The sequence below is a fragment of the Anser cygnoides genome, chromosome 1 (assembly GCF_040182565.1).
Source record: "Anser cygnoides isolate HZ-2024a breed goose chromosome 1, Taihu_goose_T2T_genome, whole genome shotgun sequence".
NCBI classification, from domain to species: domain Eukaryota; kingdom Metazoa; phylum Chordata; class Aves; order Anseriformes; family Anatidae; genus Anser; species Anser cygnoides.
In genome coordinates, this window is record NC_089873.1 from 96,963,790 (window position 1) to 96,975,406 (window position 11,617).

General features: G+C 38.9%; 1 protein-coding gene across 42 annotated transcripts in view; it reads right to left on the minus strand.

Annotated features, from left to right (window-relative positions):
• ZBTB20 (zinc finger and BTB domain containing 20) overlaps positions 1–11,617 on the minus strand; it is a 480,501-nt gene that overhangs the window by 128,896 nt on the left and 339,988 nt on the right. For 41 of the 42 annotated variants that reach the window (XM_067003602.1, XM_067003560.1, XM_067003692.1 and 38 more), the window contains one exon: positions 11,555–11,609. The gene's annotated coding sequence lies outside the window, so the exon portion shown is untranslated. Of the gene's footprint in view, positions 1–8,475; positions 8,537–11,554; positions 11,610–11,617 lie in introns of all 42 variants that reach the window. The other variant, XM_067003632.1, reaches the window with a different exon arrangement.

The window sequence follows — 11,617 nt, forward strand, 5'->3', positions numbered from 1 at the left end:
ATCCAAAAATACTCCTATTTGTGTTATTTTTCACACACACCGCCCTGAAACAAAATTCAGTATGAAAGAAGAGCAGTTTCCTCCAATACAGCTCAACATCCAAACTAAGCAGCAGTAAAATGGTATTTATTCACCGACTGAGGTTTCAAACAGTAAAATGATTGTTACTGAGTTACAGACTGGACCGTGCCCTGAACAAGACCCCAGAATATGTCTCCGGTGGCAGCTCTGTCACCTCAACAGCCCTCCAGTGGTCTGGGGGAGGAGGAGGAGCGCGTGGCCTAAGCCCCAGACTTAGGCCTGGGGGCAATACCTGAATTCAACCAAGTGTCAAGGTTGCAGGGGGCAGAATGGGGCAGAATTTGCCTTTGGTATTGAGATGGGAGACGGAAAGAGGTGAGATGGGTGCCTGTGCCCAGAGCCTGTGGATGAATGAGGCTCTTTCTTCACCTGCCACGGGAATCAGGGAGAGACTAGCCCAGGGATCGGCAGTGCCAAGTGTGCCTCAGAGAGCAGCTGCACTTCAAAAGGCAAGCAATCTGAAGGCGTGGGGGTGTTCATGAAGGACCTCAGTTTTGTTTTCACGTCATCTTTTGCCCCTCTGTGACTGGTGTCATGAGCAAGATGGCCAATACGCAGGGCACACAGTCAAAGGGCCACAGGTCAGCAGGAGAGCAGCTGAAGAGCAGCACAAGGGAATTGCAGCCACTCCAGGCAATATGGCACCTTCATCAGGGGCCCAACTTAAAGGTCTTTCTGCTATCAAGAGGGCCACGAGGATGATCAGAGGGTTGGAGCACCTCTCCTATGAAGAATGGCTGAGGGAGCTGGGGATGTTCAGCCCAGAAAAGAGGAGGCTCTGCAGAGACAGTGGCCTTCCAGTACCTAGAGGGGGCCTACAGGAAAGCTGGGGAGGGACTCTTGGTCAGGGGGAGGGGGAGTGAACTTAAACTAAAAGAGGATAGATTTATATTAGACATTAGGAAGAAATTCTTCACTGTGAGGGTGGTGAGGTACTGGAACAGGTTGCCCAGAGAAGCTGTTCAAGGCCAGGCTGGATGGGGCTTTGGGCAACCTGGTCTAGTGGGAGGCGTCCCTGCCCTTGGCAAGGGGGTTGGAACTAAATGGTCTTTAAGGCCCCTTCCAACCCAAACCATCCTGTGATTTCAAACACAGTTGTATTCTCTTTCTACTTGAACTTTGGCAAGCCCTGTACCTTTCTCTATGTATTTGTTTTCCTGTTTGAATATGTGATATTCAAATGAAATATAAATATTAATATTTGATTAACTCACAGCTACAAAGCTTAGTTCCTTAAATTCTAGTACAGATCTTTGAAATCTTTGAAAAACTATATAAATATGAATTCTTTTATTTTTCTAGCATTGCATTAACGACCGTACAGTGGAAGTTGATGAATTAAATAATCTCTGTCTATATTTGCTTATATCTTTCTGAAACAGTTACCTTTCTCATGCCTTGTCTCAATCCAGAAATGACATTTTTGGTAAAGCTTTGCAAAAACGCATTCAGCTGTTTTTGAGTCATCCAAGTATGTAAAAAACAGTTTCCAGCTGTTAAGTTTTCCATAAACCTTTTTTTTTCTTAAACACGCTTGTATAATTATAACACAGCTTTGTTTTAAAACATCAAACTTGACACGTACATAGTCCTGAAAGAGAAGTAGCAGTGCTGCCATGTTTGAAACCACTTGGTTATGAAATAACAAGGTTATTACCATATTAAAACATCTTTCTTTTCTTAAAGATTCTCACAGACTCTAAGCTACGGATTTCTAACTTTAGACACCACTGAAACTTCTCAATTGTGTAACTGACCAAAAAAACCCACACAAACAAATGAAGAAAAAGAGTCACTATTCTTGCAATCTGAGCAAGATGCAACACAGAAGACCGGTGAACACTGTTTACAATGGGATTAGGCTCAGTCCTGCCTATCGTGTACGTTGTATACACATACGCACTCTCAAGGAGAACTGCTAAAGCTCTGGCATGATCTTCTCGCTGGAGTGAATGGCGATGGCTGGAGCTCCGTGCTTGGCAGCCCTGTCTGCTGGCTGATGCCTCCAGGCTGCTCCTGCTCCCTCTGCTCTCAAGATCGTGCTTCAACTAGCAGTACAGACCTAGGGTTATCTACTCTCCAAAAAATTTGGAGTTCTCACTTATGGTGGGACAAGGACAACTGTATCATTTCCCTTCATCTACAACATGCGGGCTCTCGCTGCAGTGGCAATAGCTTTCCATAAATGCTCTGAATTCAATTTACCATTGCATACCTCTGCAGTTTTACTATTGCATCTTTGCATTTTGGTAAAGAATGGCATCAAATCTGACTGGAGAAGATTCTTTGCTTACGTTCTGTCCAGATATAAGTGCAATGACTTGATACCAAGCAGTCATTTACTTAAACATTTCATTTCACCTGAACTATTTCAGTTTTTGATGTCTTAGTGAAGTAAATATTGGTCCTGAGAATATTAATGGTGGCTGAAACAGGAGCTGCAGTTTGATTGATTATTGCATTACATGGGTTTTGCTCGCAAAACTATTTTCTCATTTGATGATGTAAAGGCATATGTGGCTTTTCTGCCTTGCACAAACCAATAGCCTTAGCACGAATCCTCCTATTAGTTTGCAGTAACTCTTTCTATGCAACGTTTCTGCAAAAGGAAAGTCACTGCATGTGCAGGTTTCTGTATGGGGCTGAAGTGATTTGTACAGCCAAGAAGGGGCTCAGTAGCTGTTTCTCATTCAAAGTAAACATCAGTACCTGCATATATTCTCCTACTGTGCAGGTGTGAGTCCAGAGAAACTATCAATGTCAGTGACATTACAGTGAATCTGAGAAGACAGCCTGACTCATCTGAAAGGAAAAGATACAACTCTGATGGCTTTCATGGACAGAAATGTGTGCACACATGTGCATGAATACATCCTTCCTCACTTTACACTATCCATGCTTTTAACAATATATCTATAACTTGTTCTTATGTCCATTACATTGAGAGGCTTTTCAATGTATTTCAAACCACTGCAAACATGGACAGTGCTCAACAAACAAAATGTCACTGTAATATAATTTCAGGGAAAAAACTCAGCTGCTCCTACCCATCAAACTGTCTTCTCTATGTGCTATATTGCCTTGGTAAACCCGCAGCTAGGGAACATGCAGTGAAAGACCCTATTGTATGGAAGGGGCAGAGGTAAGGTTGCTGTGGGAACCTTAACTCTAAATTTCCTGAATTTACGGAGATTAAAATCTGTCTTCACATCACATTAGCATACTTTTTGTGTATACAGAACATGGCCTAGGCAAGTGCATTGTTTCTAAAGGAAAAGGTATATTGTTGGGTAAATAGATGCCTGCACATTTTGGCAAGTCTAAGCTACATAATTCAGTTCTAATCAATGCTACTGGATTCTGAAACCAACCAATAAGATAATGAAGTGGAAAAAGCAATAAAATAAAATAAGTAAGCTATCCTGCATAAGCTATTCTAAGCTTCAGTATTGAGACAAAATACGGGTAAGAGTTTGCCATTTGCTAGTTGTTAATAATCATCATCAGATCTGCCAGACACACTCTTCAAGGGCTCTGTCTGTCTGGACCAGGTAGATGCTGCAATACACAAAGGACATCACATCCAGAGAAAGAAAGAGTGTTCGTGGACAATGATGCAGCGGTCTTAATTAAGATTTTCATTACTGATACATACATTAAGGTTTTGCTAATGCAAGTGCCCAAGCACTGTCATGTGTAGGTAGATGTCTCTGATTCTATCTCTAGAAACCCTTTTGCAAATCATGCGAACATTCACCAGCCAAGGCTCAAAATCAGCTCACCTGCCCTTTGCTATAATGACAATGAAAAATAATAAATGATATTTTATTTGTGTGCCAGATGAGAACTTAACACTTTGTAGGTGTCAGAATGAATAGGATTCTGCAAAGCTGTGCTACGGTGTATTGGAACTGATTTGCATCTCACTTACACCTGTTTGATGCTGATGTAACATCATGAGCTTCAATAGCATGAGTGTAGCAAATACTCGAGGAAAAAGGAATGAAAGACATGGAGGTAAATGGAAAATGGGATAAAACACAACATGAGTTTTCCAAAGATAGACTGTATTAGACTAACCCAATAACTTTCTTTGATAAGGTAACTGATTATCCAGACAAAGGAAGTGCAGTAAATTTAATCTATCAGTAAAGCATTTGATATGGTATCACAAGGGAAATTATGAATTAAGATGAAGATTAGCGAAAGGACTGTAAAGTGAGCAAATGCTTACCTGAAGGGGAGTTTTGAAAAAAGAATTACTGAGCAAGGTGAAGGCTATATTTCCATAATTTTTAGTTAAACATAATAGTATTTTTTAAATTAATAGGTTTGGGAGGAGTGGGTGATTTTTCTTTATGAAACACCTCATAAAAGGAGGGGACATCATAAAGCAGGAAAAAGAAGGAGTATGCTTAACAGACATAAAAGGATTAATCAGTTTTAATGAATTGCTCATTAATAATATTTAGACCTTATTCACCTGTCAGGAGAATAACTTCAATGTTTCCATGTTATTTCTATGGTTCTGTCCTTTGGGAAGTTCAAATATGCCACAGCTCTCTCAAAAATGCCAGAGCAGTTTACTTGTGCAGTTGAATTAGGCATCCATTTCACTTTTGTGCTTTTAAAATATTGTTACACCCAGAACATAGCAAGGCTACGATATTGCAATGGCACACTCAGTACCAAGATGACATGCAACAAAATATAGCCATGCCAGGAAGTAAGGTGAAGACAGCGCTACAGATGTCACAGTAGAAGGTACCAATATGAGGTTAATTTGCAGGCTCTGAAAGAAATGATCTGCTAGCATATTTTCAACAAGCTTACAAAAAAAACAGGATTTTTGACAATCTTCCCTGAGGCATGCCTCAGTCTACAGGTAATTCAATGACTAAAATTGTTACCTTTCCATTAAAGTTCATTGGAGGAAAAGCTGCATTTTTCTTTTAGTCTTCTGTGGCAGAATTTTATTCCTTAGTGTCATAACTAGATCATGCTAGGCATGCATGGACATTCACAGCAAGAAATTCACACTGAGAACCAAACTTGAAGGATTTAAGCGCAAGAATTGAAAAACAGTTTGTCAAATATATTATTCTTTGAGGTTGGTTATATGCCGATCACACATAAAAGGTATCCTTCACACCCTTCAGTGCTTATTGCAGAGCATTCAGAATGTAACACATTAATTTTTGTCTTTTATCTAAAAGGGAGTTTACTGCAAAAAGTGAAATTCAATTAATCTCTTTTACCAGTATCAAGGATAAGCGAAGACAGATGAATATGAAATTTAAACACATATCCAGGTCCAAATGTTGCAACTGATCCTTACTTTTGTGATTGGTTGAAGCATGAATAGTTTTAAATTGTATGTTATTTGAAGTTGGGATTCCAATTTTGTCTCTGACAATCAAGCTGTTTAGCATATGCTTAAGAAGTTAAAACATTAGAAAACAGCATTCAGAAAACGGATACAGCCATTCTATTAAATTTAAACTCAATCTGATGGAAGAGAAGTCAGCAAGATCTATTCAAATCCAAAAGCATTTTCTTCTGGTTGTGTTCAAAAATCTAATATTTTGGGCATGCAAACACATGAAATGAAAATATTACCTGGGGGGCTCTATTCATGAATTATATTCAGCATGATATTATCCAAAATGATGGAGGGAAGCAGCAGCGAGCAAGAAGTTCAGAGGAAGAAAACATTATTTCTTAATACACTATGAATCTTTTATGTCTAAGATTTCCCATTCCCACCAAGAGGTAAACCAGCCTTCATGAAGCACATCCTGAGGACTAATCAATGGTCACATATGTTTTGACATGTACATCTGTGTAATGGCACACAGGTAAACTATATAGCAGATGGCTTCCGTTTCTTTTTTTTAAGTGAGAGAGGCGGAAAGAAAAGGGAAATGGATGAGATGCTCTTTAAAGCACATTTTCAATCATGGTGCCCTATATGTAGGACGTTTAGCATAAATGTGGAGACTTAGTCCAGCATTTAGACCTCTGTGAGAACTTGCATTTCAGTGTCAGTCCCACTAGTCAGATTTATGACCTTCTGATCAAGAGGTGGTTTTTGGGAAACCATCTGTTTCTGGTTATCTGGCTTTATAATAACCACTCCTCCAGTGCAACTTTCTCTTAGTACTTTTTTTTTTTCACATTAAATCTGGTGTGTACATTTTATGGAGACAGGTACGTGCACATTTTATGTAACATGACGTTAAAGCTGAGTGCATCAGAGAGTTTTTTAGAGAAGGACTGACAGTACATTTCAGAAAAAAAGAGAGACGTGGTGATATAAATGTGGAACAGCAACATGCTTGCCCAAGTTGGAAGATAATTTACCATAACTGCAAAGGGAATATTCTGAAAAGCTCTGCTACACTCTGTAGTCGTGCCATTTTGCACAGTGATTTCAGACCTAACAAACTGGACTGTCTCAATATTTGGATGGTTGATGTTGTTCAAACTGCTGTAGGCAATGCTGCTACTGCTTCAGCAAGGTAGTCTTTTCTATCCAAATATACTGAATTATTCTAGTGTGGAGTAAGACCAAAAAAAAGTGCACTGGACAATTGCATTTTCTTTGTCCTTTTCTTTTTTTTTCTAGCTAAATCTAAATACTGTACTTCCAGAATTTTCTAGTATAATGTCCAATTTTTCTGCTGTAACCTTTTACATTTCAAAGAAAGCTAACACTCAGTATATTATATTACACTAATTTGATGAAAAATAACCAGAACAAAAGAATCTCCAATAAGCATAATGGCAGAAAGGCATGATATTTCCAGCTGTCATGCTGGCCAATCTCAAATTCAACCTCATTCAACCTCAGTGGATATTTCGTAGGTATTGCAAGGCTAAGCAGGTCGCTTACATGCCTCTGTCATAATCCTCACATCAACTTCACAGCTGTGGGTAGCCATTTTTATTTGTTAAATAATTTGAGTATTAACAGTTAAACTAATGCTTGAATGAAAAACTGGTATTAGACTTGGCCTTTTTCCCCCAGCTACTTCTCTGGTTTTCTGGATATTTGGTCTGTTTTTATTAAAAATGTTTTAGGGAAAAACAAACAAAAACAAACAAACAAAAAACAAACAAACAAACATGAACTTCATCAGAGTTGTTTTAAAGAAGATAATTTTTTTCATGCAAGTCTATTGCTTAAGACCATTTGATGGTTATGTCTTCAGACAAAGAATTAAGTTTGAAGTCCTGGCAATTGTTTAAGAATATTCAGCCAGGGGTGGATTCTCAGTTATACAGTTTGATTTCTATAAGCACTTCAGAATATAATTTCTACTCCACTTCTATTTCTGTTCTGTTTTACCATTTCTCTCATTTGCAACCACCAAATAGAGGGTCTCTGCCCATGTTGTTTGCTTTTTATGGAGAATTCCTTTTCTTCAGGAAAACATACAATAGCTGGGAAAATACTATCTCTTTCCTGTTTTAAATTGCTGTGTAGGTGACAATCCCCTTTGAACCAACTCCTTACTTTTGTAAGTGGATATACTGATTCTTCTGGATAATTTGTATGTCAATTTATTACATTAAATATGATAATTCTTGAAAAATGAAAACAGCTCTTGAAAGCTGTTGTAAATACAAGACTTAGTACATCTAGACTTTTTTTTTTTGTCATTTTGAAAATGTTCATTTTTGATTCATTAATAAGCTTGATCTGGAGGTTATTATCCTCCTTTGAAGTAATGGAGAAATTCTTAAGAAACCTGAGAATAGAAAAGATGCCTCCTCCCTGTTCCTGATGTAGCAATCATAGTTGTTATTCTGAAGTTCCTCATCTGCAAAACAATATGAACACTAAGTAAAGAGGTTCAGATGCTGCTATTTGTAGATATTTCAAGATGATGATTTGGATTGCTACCAGATGACAGTTTGGTGGTGAACAAGTACCAACAGCAAGAACATATACAGAGAGAGATATCAAAGGCTATTTAAGCATCATCATGTCTGATAAAGTGAACACGTACTCTCAGAAACTGGCAACTGGCAGCCTGGAACATTGCTGGGTGTATTTTGACACACAAATCACTGATCATATGATGGATGGTTCTCATAACTATGATGAGATCAGTAAGATGCTACTCATCTTCCCTTAGGTCATCACTACTTGACCAAGTATATCTTCATGAAGCTGAGGAATAAATGACACTTTATTATTTTTTTTTTTTAAGAGGATGTCAAAGCACAAGGATCAGGATCAGTGCAGAATCTAATTGGAATGATGCTGGAGTTCAGTACACTCCAGTTAGATCAAGGAAATGAACAGATGTCCATGGAATCAGGTTAACACAACACGCAACTTCTTTGTATCTGGATCACTTTGGGGCGTTTCTGCTTTGTACTTACCCAAAGATAACAGCAGATAATCCTTCAATATTGTGTGATTTCCACCTGAATGGGTAGTGCTCTGGAAGTAAAAAGAGCATCTCACTGCAGCTATTTATCCTATGGTAGCTACCTATCTTACTGCAAAGCACCTTAGTATTGTCAACACTGTTACTTGGTGTTGACAATATGATAGAAAGGCTCAAGACTGGTAAGACGACTTTATTCCATGAAAAGGTCTATTTTTGACAAAGAATCCACCTGCTTCTCTCAAAACTCCTGAAGACATTCAAGTGGAGCAGAGATTAATTGCATTCCTCTTAAGTGGGAATATTGCCTGGGGGAGAGATACATGAAATCCCTCCACCTCCAAAATCCAGATGACATATAGACAGACAGACACGTACATAACCTGCAGGAGGAGGAGGAAGACTCTGAATCATCAGCAAGTAGTGGGTAGGGATATGAGAAGAAAGCCCAGCGGTGGGTACTGAGGCAGAGGGGCAGAACAAATCAATTATTATCTATAGATTAGAAACATACTTGACAGGTACCATTAACAGCTTCTAACGTGAAAATGTCCCAATTCTACTTTTTTTTTTTTTTTTCTGTTACCCAAAAGAACTTAAAAGATCAGTGGCCTGAAGGATCTACCTTACAGAGAGAAAGAAGAGAGCCAGTACAAACAATACAAACTACACGCATGCCTGAAATAATGTGAGGCTCCTGTGGAGCTGGCTGAGTTGGGAATGGAGGAGCACAAAAAAGCCCTTAGCTATAGAATAAGCCTGACTTAAAGAAGCAAGAAAGTGTGTGACTCTAGCTTTACAGGTCAAGAAACAAAGGGAAACAACATCTTCACGGTCACACAGCAAAGCACTGTCAGAGAGGGATTTCGGCTCTGGGTTTCCACATGCCTATCCAGCATGAAGCTAGCTTGTTGCTTCCATCAAAACTGCCTTGCACACAGCTACCTCACGCTGCCAAAGCAGAGCAGGGATAAATAAACTGGTGAGTTTGTACAAATGTCGATGGCTTGCAGTCCTTGCACAGACACAAACGGCTTCACCGCTGCTACAGGAAGTGTTAACACAAGAGGTGTGCATTTCGAGGCCCTGAGTATCATTAACACTTTTTATCGATATTATGAAGTTCTGCAAGAAAAATAATAGGATTTGTCCGGGACTGTTATGAACCGCCCCTGCTGGATAAATACATAATACATGATGGCAAAGGTCTGATGGGACTTTAATCAATTGCCTTTCTGAGTCAAATAAATGTCACATTAGACGTAAGCCATGTTGTATTCTGTGGGGGCCTCTGCTCCCCTCGTCTCACAGGCCTGACACTGCCACAGGGAGCTATGCACGCGCATAGACTCCTACTTATTTGTAGCAAATATATCAGAGGAAAACGGGAACAGCACGTTGTAAATTACAGATTTGGGACACCTTATAATGAAAGGAAAAGGGGAATGGAAAGAAATATGGGGAGATCACTGGCATGAGAGGTCAGCTCAAATACGTCTCCTTGGTAGTTGGCATTGTCATATCACCTTTGGCAGTCACTGCAGCATATCTCATGTTTTTGCCCGTAGGGCGGGGGAGAAGCAAGTCTGCCATTTCTTTCTGCATGGCAAAAGTACCGAGTCAACTTTAAATGTTAAAGTCACATATTTTAGCTCTGCTATCAGCAAAAGAAAGCTCTTTGTTTTAGCGTGCACCTGAAAAAAGTCTGAATGTCTCTTTGCACTTCAGCATTCCTTTGAATAAAATTCCAACAAACAGAACTCAACTTGAACTAAAAGTTGCAGTTTAATTTCTCTCCCAAATATAAAAATGCTATTTTTTCTTACTGGGCTATGCCTTTTTTTTTTTTATAATTTTAATTCCAGGCATCACTTTAACAGCCATCTACTTTCCTTTCTGAACATGTAGTAGACATGAATTTAAATTGCAAAATGGAGATCTGAAGTAACACAAAGTCCAGACAGATTTGGACATGGAGTTCTAAACATAAATTTAGAAGTCCTCATTATTTTTGGCAATAGCTCCAGCTTGAACACCCCAAAACAGTGGCTTAAAATGCTGGTGGACATTTGGAAAACTTTGGTCTATCTTTACTTCAGTAAATATTATGATGTGGTAGTTCTATATTTCCCTTTATATCACAACAAAAACCTTCATTGTTACAAAACAGTAGTTTTCACTGCCAATACACATTAAAGACTCCAGGCAAAATGTAAACTTTTGTTCTAAATACACAAAAGCATCATGGGTTAGAGCCTGGCAAAATTAAAAACGAAATAAAACAAACAAATTATCCCAAAATTTCCATCCCCTTTGCCCCCCAAAAAAGAAAAAGCAAAACTCAAATGATTAATTTTTTAATTCTTCCTGTTCTAGTTCTTAAGAACACGATTATCTGGATTCATGCTGTATTTTTTCCAGTGAAAAAGTCACTGTGCTGATAACTTACGTAGCAGCAGCCAAACCCAAGTGAAGGAGAACAGGCAAAAAAAGAACCCTACCTAATATTTTCCAAAGAAACCACTAATGGGTTTTTGGTTTTGATATTGTTAGGTGTCAAGGTGAATACAGCATATTTAGTTTACCCAGATAAGAAGAGCAGGTTGGTATTAGGTTGGAAAGCACACGGGACTGGGGTAAGGAAGGGTTCCATGCCACGAAGGCAGGTATCAGAAGGGATGGGCTGAAATGCTAGTTGACTGATTCCTACACTTGTTTAACTCTTGCACAGTACGGAATATGATACACCTTATTCTCAGAGTTCAACAACACAATACCCATCACAACAAATATATCCCCAGATTTAACAGAAGTCCTTCAGAAATGCACATATCAATTCCAGATCAATTGATCACACAATGTCACTGAACTAAGCCTGAGTCCCATAAGCTGATGCTGCATTATAATTCTAGACTGCTGCACCAGTATAACAACTCAGTATTGACTCTTGTGGCCATAGGGAGTAACAGAGAAGTTCACAAGGGCTCTCTCTACTGCCCTGAATGGAACTTGAACAAAACGTGTGACTTGTATTAATGAAAAGTATAAAATGTTTGGTAACAAATACTTACAGAAGAGACAGGAAAGGTTCCTTCGGAGGAAGGCCACAAACTGATCGTGAGTGATCTGTAAAG